Below are 11,449 nucleotides of genomic sequence, written 5' to 3'. Positions count from 1 at the left end.
GATGAGTTTTATAGTCTGTGCACACACTTCATTTTATTTAGTGGAGCTGCAGATACTTGTTAGCCATGCTGGTCATTTCTTGCACTGATAAAGTGTATTAATTATGTGTTGTATCAAAAATCACAGAATCACTAGGTTGGAAGAGACCTTCAAGATCATCAAGTCCCACACAGATGCCATCACTTTGTTTCACAGAATCACAGAATGAATCAGGTTGGAGGGGACCAAATGAGTCATCTGATCCAACCTCCCTGCTCAAGCAGGTTCATCCTGGAGCACATGGCACAGGACTGTGTCCACACAGATTGTGTCCAGTTCTGGGGTATCTCCATCATGGGAGACTCCACAGTCTCTCTGGACAATCTGTTCCAGCACTCAGTCACTTACATGTGAATGAAGTTGCACAAGGAAAGAAGTTCTTCCTTGTGTTCAGGTGGAACTTCCTCTTCATCGGTTTCTGCCCCTTGCCATTTGTCGTATTGCCTGGACAAGCAGAGCCGGTTCCATCCCCTTGGCTGAACAGCCCTAGCTCTCTCAGCCTTTCTTCCTAAGAGAGATGCTCCAGTCCCTTCATCATCCTCTTTGCCCTCCACTGGACCTGCTCCAGGAGCTCCATGTCTCCCTTTTACCGGGGAGCCCAGAACTGGACACGGCATTCCAGATGTGACCTCACCAGGACTGAGCAGAGGGGCAGGGTCACCTCCCTCTGCCTGCTGACAGTGCTCTTCCTAATGCACCCCAGAAAAGGAGAAGAAATACAGCTCAACTTTACCATAAGCAGGTGAAGAGCAAGTCCAAGGAAACCAGAATATCCAGAAGGCTATTAAGAAACATGTCTTATACATCTACTGTAATTCTAAGCTATCAGGATACACTGAAGAAGTGACAAACTGCTAAAAAATACTCCTCTCTCTTAATGAATATATCCACAGGACATATCCTAAAGTGAAGGAGGAATACATTATGTAAGTGGGATCCTGCTTTGTGCAAAAAAGCAAAATAAATCATTATTATGTTTTTTTGTCCTATGTATTGTTTTCCCAGATAAATGTAGTGTTTATTGCAGGGAAACAGCCAAATGGCAGAGTTCTTGGGAAGCAAATCTGCATGCTCTCTACCAATCATTTCAAGTAAATTATAATTATTTTCTTTGGCACCTTGTGAAACATGACTGACTGTATACGAGGGCTGGTGTCCTCAGGACTGGTGCTGTCATGCCCCTGCTCTTATAAAAAACACCCTCTGCCAAGACAAACAATGGCCTAGAATTCGGTGAATTTTTCTGAGCAGAGATAATGAGGTGCAGTTGACTCCCATCAAGCTCAACTGGGCAAGTGCAACTGGGTTATTCCAGAGGCAGTTGAGAAGGGCTGGCTGGAAACCAAAACCCACTTAACTTGCAAAAGAGGGGGGAAACTTTCTAAAAAAAGAGCCCTGAGAGATGTCGGAATGCCCTTTCCAGCTGGGAATAAAGCAGAGAAGTCAGCAGCAACTCTTGAGTTTATGAACTGTCATGGTCTTTCAGGAGTCTTCTGGATCCCACTCATCCTTCTGCAAGCTCTCAAAGCCAACCACTGTTGATGCTGACATTTCTCATTGAGCTACCTGTGTGCTCACAGAGGAAGTCTGGCACTTACAGATGATTTGAAAATCAATCTAATTTGATTGCCAGCCATCTTCTTTTTTTCTTTCTTCCTTCCTTTTCTCACCTAAAATCTTCTCCCTTTGCTGCTGATACCATGTTAGCTTTCTTATCTTTAGTCAAGACTGAAGCAAAACTTCATTAATTCTTCAACCATCTCGGTGGCATCTATTTTTAGCTTTTCTTCTTCTTTGAGCAATGGACCAGCTCTCTCCTGGGTCCTCCTCTTAAAGTGTTTGCAGAATGCCTACTTGTTACCCACTGTAACAAGTAGGCATTCTTCTTTCTATATTTTATCACCCTTTCTAATTTCTGATTGCATTCTTACATGTTCATATGATCTCCTGTTAGACTCTTCTGCTTTCTACTTCCATACAAGTATTTTGACTGCCACGTCATTTCTGCCCTGCAGATAAAGGACTTTGGTGCTCCATTCGCTGATTTGGGTATCTTCATAGGGAAATTAGATCTGATATTCTGCAAGAAGAAGAGATTCCTTGCTCTTCTTTACGACATCTTCGTTCCCACAATTTACAATATTAATACAAGGCTGTTGCTGTACCTTGATGTTTGCCTTTTATTGTAGATAGGTGACATGTACAAAAGTATTTCTAATACTGTGGTGTTTAGGAAGAGAAAAAGTGTGGACTCAGCAATCACTAAGTATGTTATATGGACTGGAAATGAAAGCAACTGAACTTTAACTTTGAGGGCTGTTTTCAGTTCCTTGGAGGAATATGAAATGTATCTTTGCACTGACGGTATTTTGTCTGCAGTGTGTCATTTTGAATCAGCAGTAACACATAATTCGTCTGTCCTCCTCCATTCAACGTTCATATTCATTCAGAAAATGTTTTTGCAAACAAGTGAATGATGAACAAGCAAAAATGATGGAAAATTATGAATAAGAAAATAGCAATAATACATTGTTTATGAGACTATGTGTGTTTATAAAAATCCAATTCTAATTCATAATTTTGAAAAAGTTTTTTCAGGACAGTTCCCTTTGTTTGGTCTGAGTCTGGAGAGATCTTTGCCAAGTAAGACAAAATAGGATTCTGAAATCTTCTAAGTTACTAGATCACAATATAGTTCAAGATGCTTTCTTTTCACTCAGATAAAAAATTATGTCTGGGATTTTTTAAACCTCAGACTTGGCAGGTGACACTGCTTTGAATAAAAAACTAATTAATATTTAAAATCTGTTATTTGCACAATGTTGCCATTGACATTGAAACCCTAGCAGAAAGAAAAAGGTCAAAATGGCTGCCAAATACTACATCAAAGAAGTCATGCACTTTTTGACTTTTAAAAATCTTCTTTATGTAAGTGACAAGAACATTTTTTCTGCTCTTCAATTGCACAATACAATTGTTAAGCACTGGAATTAACATGGTGACTTAAGTATGTAACTAAAAAATACATATATTTCTACATATGAGATTATTTACATCACTCAGAGGTCTTGCTTTCTTTTTTCTGGGTCAATATATTTGCCTGGGATATCCATCTAGAAACAAAAAAATACAGTTTACCTTCAGATGCAAAATACAAGCATATACATAATTTTGCTGTATTCTTCTCTAAATAATCGTTTCCATATTTTTGGCTTCCTTTGGAAGTTGTGTCAAAATGTTTTGATTATTAGCTGATGAAAATGAGGAGACTCTCTTTCCGTTACGCTGCCATGCACATCTCACCTAATTCAAATTATTTCCTTTCATATCATGACTCACAAGTGCTGTTTAGCCACTTCATTCGAGAAATATATGTTGTTTCCTTCCTTTATTCTCTAGGTTCTCAGGGTTATAAAGAGCCTCAGAACTTCCAGACACGGTGCTCAGATGTGCATCCAGAATCCTGCAGGCAGAGAAGCATGAAATTGTCTCAAGGGTTGGAAACGTAAAGCAGCCGGTACCCCTCAAGCTTCAAATCTTTTCAAATCTATAGCTAAATGAATGTCTGTTCTATTCAGGGAACTGTGGTAGATCACCTCCTTTCCCAGAAGCTGAGATGTCCCTCAGTTCGTGTTTTGCTTTGAGTTTTGTCTAGGCAACTGGATCAAAGCAGTCACGATAGTTTTATAGTTTAATTATTATAATTTACAGGGCTTCTGACAAGAAAATTGAGCACAAGCTTGCTCAGCAGTGGCTTGCAGTATTGAATTGCACACTTTCAATTCCTCTTGACCTCAAATACTTCAATATTGGATTGCTGGTAGGCAGAGAGTGGACACCAGTTATGTAAAACTTGACTTCAAGAGCTGGATTACCTGAAGAAATTATTTGAGAGGTGATGACACACAGTTACAGTTAACACAGATAAAACAAAGTTACAGGGTCCTTCCATTTGGCATATCCATGTCCCAGTAAATGATTCTGAAAAGATTTTGTGTGCATTTACATAGATCAGACATGAAACTTTAAGACAAGGGCAATTGCCCAAGACAACTCGTGCAACTGCGTACTCCTGAACTTCTAATTTTTGCAGGAAACCAGCTGAATGATTCAAAATGTGAATGAAAATCCAAATGGCAAGGATTCAAAAGTATTTTAATTGCTGCTTGTAGTGGACTACTAATTATCCAAATTTACAAGGCTTTTCAATGCTTGACACCAGCATATATGTGCATAATAAAGCATTTGATCCAGTTGTTCTCAGGCTCAAGTGTGAGCTGCATACACAGTGGTTTAGGTATAAAAATATCCATAGCTGACAACTGACATTTGTTGTGCCAGTAGAAAGTAATGGAGCTGGGACCTCTGTTTCACTGGAGTACAGACAGAATCTGGCTCACAGGTACAACCTGATACTCAGCTTGGGAGATCAAACTTGAGAAGGACTGAGTTGAGGAGACTGTCTTGTTAACCAGCTCTGAAGGGCTGGAGAGAATCCCTGACTTAGACTGGTTCGACTGATAGCTATCCAGCAGGAACTTCTGCAGTGATTTCCTCCAATGTATAGATTTCTGTGGATTCTTCTACAGCTGAGAAACAAATCCACATGTCAACTTGGGCAGATGAACTCAGAATCACCACCTCTAGCTATTTTGGTCTCCTTCTTTAGTGGTTTTGTAATCCACAAAACACCATAATAGCTCGTACAAATCATTTCAAGAGACACATGGTTTACAGAGAGATCTACAGCCAACATGAGGAGATGTTATTTTCATTTCATTATTCATTTTTCCTTCTCACATGTCAGCTAGAGTGGTTCAGATTCTGTCTTCCATTGACGTCAGTTGGAGTTAGGCACATAATACTCAAGAAGAGGATTTATGATCCAGCAATTTTACCTCTGATTTTAAAAGGTTATATACACTACATCCAGGCCATGGTATGAACCAAGGAACATATGTTTAATCTGCTCCTTCTAAGGCATTAAATTCCATTTTCTTTATGAATTCTTCCTAGTTTATTCCTGTATCTAAGCATGAAAAAGACTACCAAATTTCCAGCATTCTTCAAACTTATCATCCAAAATTTTCTGCACTTAGGAGAAGACAAAGCTGCACTTAAAACAGGAATTCCAAACTATGAGCCATGAGCAGAAAAGATATAACTCTGCTTTCTCTCATCCATGCCAGTCCATGACCTAGTCCCTTGGGGATTTCAGAACATACCAGAACAGCATTCATAGTTGACTGCCATTAAATAAAGTATAATAGAGCCTCCCAATCTAATTAGGACAATGCCACTTACTTTCATCTAATGTTCAAAGCAGTAACAGGCTTCAGGCCTTGTCCCCTATTTTCACCTTTAGAAGATCTTCTCTAATCTTCAGATTTGACAGCGCTAAACCTCAGCCAATTCTGAGGCTTTTGACAAGAGGGGGGAGCAGACCAGTCATATTTTTCTGACCAAACATACAAGACAGAGCTGTCATGTGAAAGTCCTAACACAGGATTTTCTCTCCTGTACTGTTTTTACCAGCAAAAAGTCATTCACAGTGCTGCCCCACTGACTGACAAATGAAATCCATCCACTCCTATTGATACTATGAACAAATTTACCAGCAGCAGAATAGTACAACTGGAGTCTATTTAGTTGCTGGTGATTTCTTAGCAGCTTCTTATATTTCTTACCTGGAAAATAGGATATTTTTTTCCCCAAAATAACCCATTCACCAGACAGTATGGCTAAAGGAGCTCCTCCAAATACTTTGGATGGAACAAAACTGGTAAGCATAGTTATTTCTGATTGATCTAGCCACAAAAGAGAATGATTTAAGAAGTCTTGAAAGAGTAAAGGAAACATATAAAAAGGAAGTCCAGAGAGGCTTTTTACTTTCATCTTCAGTTTTGGTAGCTTTTCCTCTCCCCAGTGCAACCCTTAGATCAGTTGAATCCTTTTGTATTTCCATAGGCTTCAGTGGTCTGACAGGAGGAATGAGTTTTGCCTTTTCATCTCTATGTAAATGTTTATGCCTAAATAGATACACTGGCCCAAATTCTGGGCTGTGTTCCAGCGATTTCCTTCTGTAGAAACGAGATGGATGTCCCCAGTGGATAATCAATTCCTTCATTGTGGTGGAAGTCCAGATGACAGAAGCTTAGCAGAATGGTTGTAGTCTTCCCTCAGGTTCCTCTGGGAATGGTGAGGGGAGACTTTGATGAGGGTAAGACTTTTATGAGGGTATGATGAGTTCTGTTTGACTATTCAGTTGTCCCTAAGACCACTGTAATTGTCACTCTCCTAAAAAGTAAGTTCCCAAACAGTCATGCAGATGTTTGAAAAGGTGTATAGCACAGAAAAAAAATATTTTGCTGATGCCCACTGAGAATTAATATTGATTAAATGGCTTGGAAAGTGGAGGATTTTTATCTGTTTCCACATTTGATTCTTCTTTTTCAACACCTGAATCCTTGTCCATATCAGTGGGTTATCAAGCACTGGAAAAGGCTGCCCAAGGAAGTGGTGGAGTCACCACCCCTGGAGATAGTTAAAACTGGAACTGGCAAAACAGAAAAATGTGAAGAAAGGACTGAAAATCTATCTCATATGCAACTGAAGAGTTAAGACTACCACCAGTTTCTGAAAACAGGCTGCTACAAACCATTACCTATAGAGCAGGCTTATTCCATTTTCCACTCTCTCTTCCCTCCCAGCACATGTGCTGCTTGGAAGAGATCAGGAATCACAACCATTTCACATAAAGGGTGAAGTCCTGGACATTCACAGAAGAAGGAATGGCTGCCTAAGGTGTCATTGGCCATTTTAGGAGAACATTGCATACACAAAATGACAAATTTCAAAAGCCCTTCAAATACACAGCAGTTAAGACCGAAAAGAGGCCTTGTTGCAGAGTCCTTAAAAATCACCAACTCCCCTACTTCAGCACAGCCAAACCACCAGGTGTAGGACTTGCTGTGAGCACCAGAGCATCCCACTGAATACAGAAACTTGAAGTGATAGACCATTATATGCTAAAATCTCGAAGAACTCCTTTCTAACCTGTCCATGTTTTAGCAGGAAACCTGGGCAGAGTCTGTGACCTCAGAGGTTAACTGGCAGACTTGCAGCCACTATTCACAGCAGCTTCTGCATTGTTTACATATAAAAAATGCTTTTAAGACAAATAATGTGTTTCATATTTTATCTCTATTGTGTTTTATAGCTTTTCCTTTTGTTTATGTCTAGAGCTGCCTTCAGTTCTGGGGAGGTAACTAAACCATGCAATTTAACCTCCACAAAGAAAGCATTGACCTGGGTTGATTTTGAAGGAAGGGGAAGAGAGAGGTTGCGCTCCATCCAGAGGCTCTAAGCCAAATAGATCTGAAATGGAGGAGTGCCCAGATTTCTTACAGCGTGTGTGCACCAAACCATAGTAACTCATTGTGTACTGCAATTCCCTGCAATTTATCAGATGCCTGGAAAAGGGTGGTCTCAGATTTTGAAGCCCTGTGACCCCTATATTCACAGCCCTGGGCTCCAGAACAGGGGGTCAGTGTTCCCATGTCTGCACAAGGTCAGATGAGCTGCCCTTGGTGCAGCTCCTGATTATCTAATTTTAGGATACTTTTGATATGGTTTCTATTAGAAATACAAACGAATCTCACCGACATTTGTGGAGTCATCCCAAAGGTCCGTCACAGATTGCTCTGCATAAAATAAACTTTAAACTGATTAAAGAAGCAGCTCTGTCATGCATCTGTTTGACTTTTGCACTGAAGCTGCAAAAGTGCCCTATCACCAGCTGCAGGCAAATCAGGTGATCTTCTTACCATTCCTGTATAGGAGAATTTCACCAAGCATGCCATTTGTCTTTTTCTGATATTTCCCACAATATTTCCTGCACTTCTGAACAGGACCTCCAGTCACTAAGCCAGCAATGAATAGATTCTCTATGGCTTGTTGAAATATATTTGGAGGAGAAGAATCATATATTCATATATTCAGACAGCATTATTCCACAGTTATCCCACAACCATATGGCAGATGTTCATGTGATAAGCAGGCACCAGACAAAACAAATACTCTGTGTGGATTAATTCAAAATCAGTCCTTCATTTCAAAACTCAGATAATGTTGCCACCACACCAGAGAAGGTCTGTGATAACTTGTGTACCTGGAGTTCAACATCTACAGTCTTTGATGCACTCCAGAATCTTCTGCTCTAAAACATTCCCTAGAGGAACTTTCCTACTCTGTAAAACCAGTCATTTTCTTGAGGAACAGAATACTGCTATCTCTTTTCCAAGGTCATTTTGGGAATCAATTGCAATCTGTAAAGTATTTTGATTGTGAGAATTTATGCTACATAATAGCAATTTAACTACTAACCTGGCATGGTGTTTTTGGCTATTAATCAAACTAAGTAATGCTACCCAAGAGTTCAGTAACAACACATTTATAAAGTCTGGTGCTATATTACAAGCAATTTTGTTCCAGTTGAGTATTTTAGGATAAAATCTAAAGAGAGGAATGCTAGTGTCTTTCCTCTTAATTTCCTGGCTTTGTTTCACAAATATTCTCCTCCTTAGTATTGTCACTAGCTTTTAATTTATATTTCATCAGCAGAAGAAGCTAATTATTAAATGTTGTGCACATTGGCTATTTTCTGTTGTGGTGGTGAATTAATCAAAAAGGGACAGGAAGACTGTTGATCTTGGCATTCCAAACCATGTTTGACAGCTGATCTCATAGTATGAAGATAAACTGCCATAGAAAAAAACAGGGATACAGAAGAAACTTTTACCACAATAGGAAACTGTGTGATATAAAGGGAGAGATGAGAAAAAAAAAACCCCAAGAGAACATAGATGTTTTGTCATTGTCTGTTTTGTAAAACATTTCAGAGTTTTAATTTAACATTTTATTTCCCTTTTGGAAACAAGTACACAAAGTCCTAAGAAACTTTGTAACTACCTGTAAAATCTATAATGATTTTACTCTTAGAACTAGAATCTGACATCCAAAAAATTAGGGAGATTTAAGTTTATAATGTCTTGATACTCTTTGCATGGTGGCTCATTTTCTCTCTTCTTCTATTTCCTTACCAGACTTTAAGTTGACCACTAGCTAAAAAACCCCAAAGTTCAAATTCCCTGTATTTTTTGAGGGACAAGATCATTGAAGTGCTCAGACTTCAGTTATCAAATACTGTACAAATACTACTCCTGTGAAACTTGTAATCAAAATTTAGTGTTTTGCACATAGCCCTTGCTTCTGAAACTGAGAGTTTACATCAATGTATTTTTTAGGATTTTTAAACCAACTTTTCAGACCTTGAAAAACTTAGTAATAAAAAAGACAGAACTTCAGAAATCAGAAAGCCTTTAACATACAAAATCATTGTTGCTACTTAGCAAATGAAATTACTCTGGAACTCTACGAAATTCTTTTTTATTTTTTTTTGGTCCAAGTGTTAAAGAAAGGATAAATTGCATAATAACCAGTGTCAGCTCTACAGCTGCAAGACTGCAATAGGAAAGGGGAAAAATGCACACATGGAGTAGAATGTCAAAAAAATAACTTAAACCACAAAGAAAACAGTTAGGTAAAAAAAAAATCAGACCCAAGCTATGATTTTGAAAAGCTGTTCATATTTTTAGGAGTTTTAGCATCCCTATTTTTTTTTCCCATGGTTTGGATTCCCCAGACAGCTCAGATCTCTCAGCACACACTGCAGTCTGGGACATTCAGAAAGAATTTATATTAAACAGCACAGATTTCCAATGATGTTAGAGTTGTACAATAGTTATATAATTTCTGTCCTGCTAATAGCAAAACCTATATGAAGCAATAGTTGGAGAGGATGCATAATGTCAGGGGAACTGAGAAACAGTTACTTAAACACAACTGTTTATGATACAGATAGCCATGGAAATGGGAAATTGTCACACTCCACTCCTTTTGAAGGCCCAAATTCCTCTTTCTGTAAGGTCTCTTCTTCAGGGTTCCCTTTCTCCTTGCCCTCTAGCCTCCTTCCTTGTTCTTGTTTCACTGTTGCATAGAGAGATTCCACATAATATTTCATTTCCATAAGGCACTGTCATTTCTGCTCTGCACTGACTTCCAGACAACACAATTCCAGTCATATTGCACTATGCCCTGAGGTTTTCAACAGGAAAATGAATTAGCATAGCAGATGCAGGTAAGCAACAGAATTATTTAGAACTATAAATGTATCTAATTTCAAACTTGAAAAATCCTGAAGGAATATATACCAGGAACTCACAGAGACAAGACTGTCAGGAAGATGCAGCACTGGGCAATAGTGTGGCCTCTATCAAATCAAAGTTTTCAGCAAAGTCTGAGGAGAAGAGCAGGAAATAATGGTCAGGACATTTTTTAAGTACTTGTTGAGTGATCCAGCAGTTTGCAGGATTGTGGGAAGAGTGTCCTTGTTAAATTCACCGGTTCAGTGAGCTCTTAAGCTCCACTGTGACAACACCAACAGAGAAGTCTGGGAATTAGAAATCTCAGAACACCCAAAGAGGTTTCACTAAACAGAGTTTCAGGAATGGGAACCTTTCACAGGAGCTGAGGGATGAGAAGGAATTCCAGGGCATTCCTTCAGGAGCAAGAGCCACCAACCAGGCTGTGATGGCAGTGAGACAGTTTGGTCAGTGTCCCGCCCAGACTAGCATGACCAACTGATGGTCTGTGCTAAGCCAGCTTAGTTTTCCACTAGCACCTCTCTTTTTCAACAGCAGGCTTAAAAAATTATGAAAACTTAATGTTTTGTGAAGTCATTTAATAAAAATTCTAATTTATTAAACAGTGGCCCATTTAAAGTGTCTAAATTTGCTTTAAAGAAAAATAAGTAGGAGCAGGGGTGAGAACCATGGGAGCCTTCCACTTACTTAAGCAAATAAAATTGAAAAACATATAGTTCCAACAATTAAAAAGAGGTTTTATTTTTCTTAAAAGTGATTAATGCTCAGAGAATAACTCAGAGGCTTGAAAAGAAACTGTTCATGGATTTGACTACTGGAATATTTTTTTTTTTATAACTGACCCTCAGAACTGTTAGGCAGCTGAGAAATCATCTACGTTTATATATTTTATTTCAAAAACCATGGAATTTTCTTTAAAAGAACATATATTTTATTTCTAAAACTAAAAAATGGTTCTGTTGTCTGAGGGGAATATATAAATGCAAATATATAGAGGTTATTTTAATCTTTTTTCATAAGATAAGTTCAAAGGCCACATAATATCCATAAGCTGCTGTCCAGCATTAAAGTCAAGGTGGGAAGCATTCCAGGAAGTGTCCACTAGATTAAGATTCATATACAACATCAGGCATCAGTTTGAAGCAGTATAAGAAACAAAAAGTAAGAAAAAAACCTGAAATATTCTT

General features: G+C 38.6%; 1 long non-coding RNA gene across 1 annotated transcript; it reads right to left on the bottom strand.

Moving 5' to 3' along the window:
* Nucleotides 1-3,029: 3,029 nt before the first annotated feature.
* On the bottom strand, nt 3,030-10,462 carry LOC111929095 (uncharacterized). The gene is made up of 3 exons (XR_002864517.2): nt 10,322-10,462; nt 3,379-3,502; nt 3,030-3,152 (listed from the first exon to the last, which is right to left on the bottom strand). It is a non-coding gene; the product is annotated as an uncharacterized LOC111929095 (long non-coding RNA).
* Nucleotides 10,463-11,449: the final 987 nt, after the last annotated feature.

The sequence above is a fragment of the Cyanistes caeruleus genome, chromosome 5, assembly GCF_971803275.1.
Source record: "Cyanistes caeruleus chromosome 5, bCyaCae1.hap1.1, whole genome shotgun sequence".
NCBI lineage: Eukaryota > Metazoa > Chordata > Aves > Passeriformes > Paridae > Cyanistes > Cyanistes caeruleus.
This window is presented reverse-complemented; position numbering and strand designations above follow the sequence as displayed.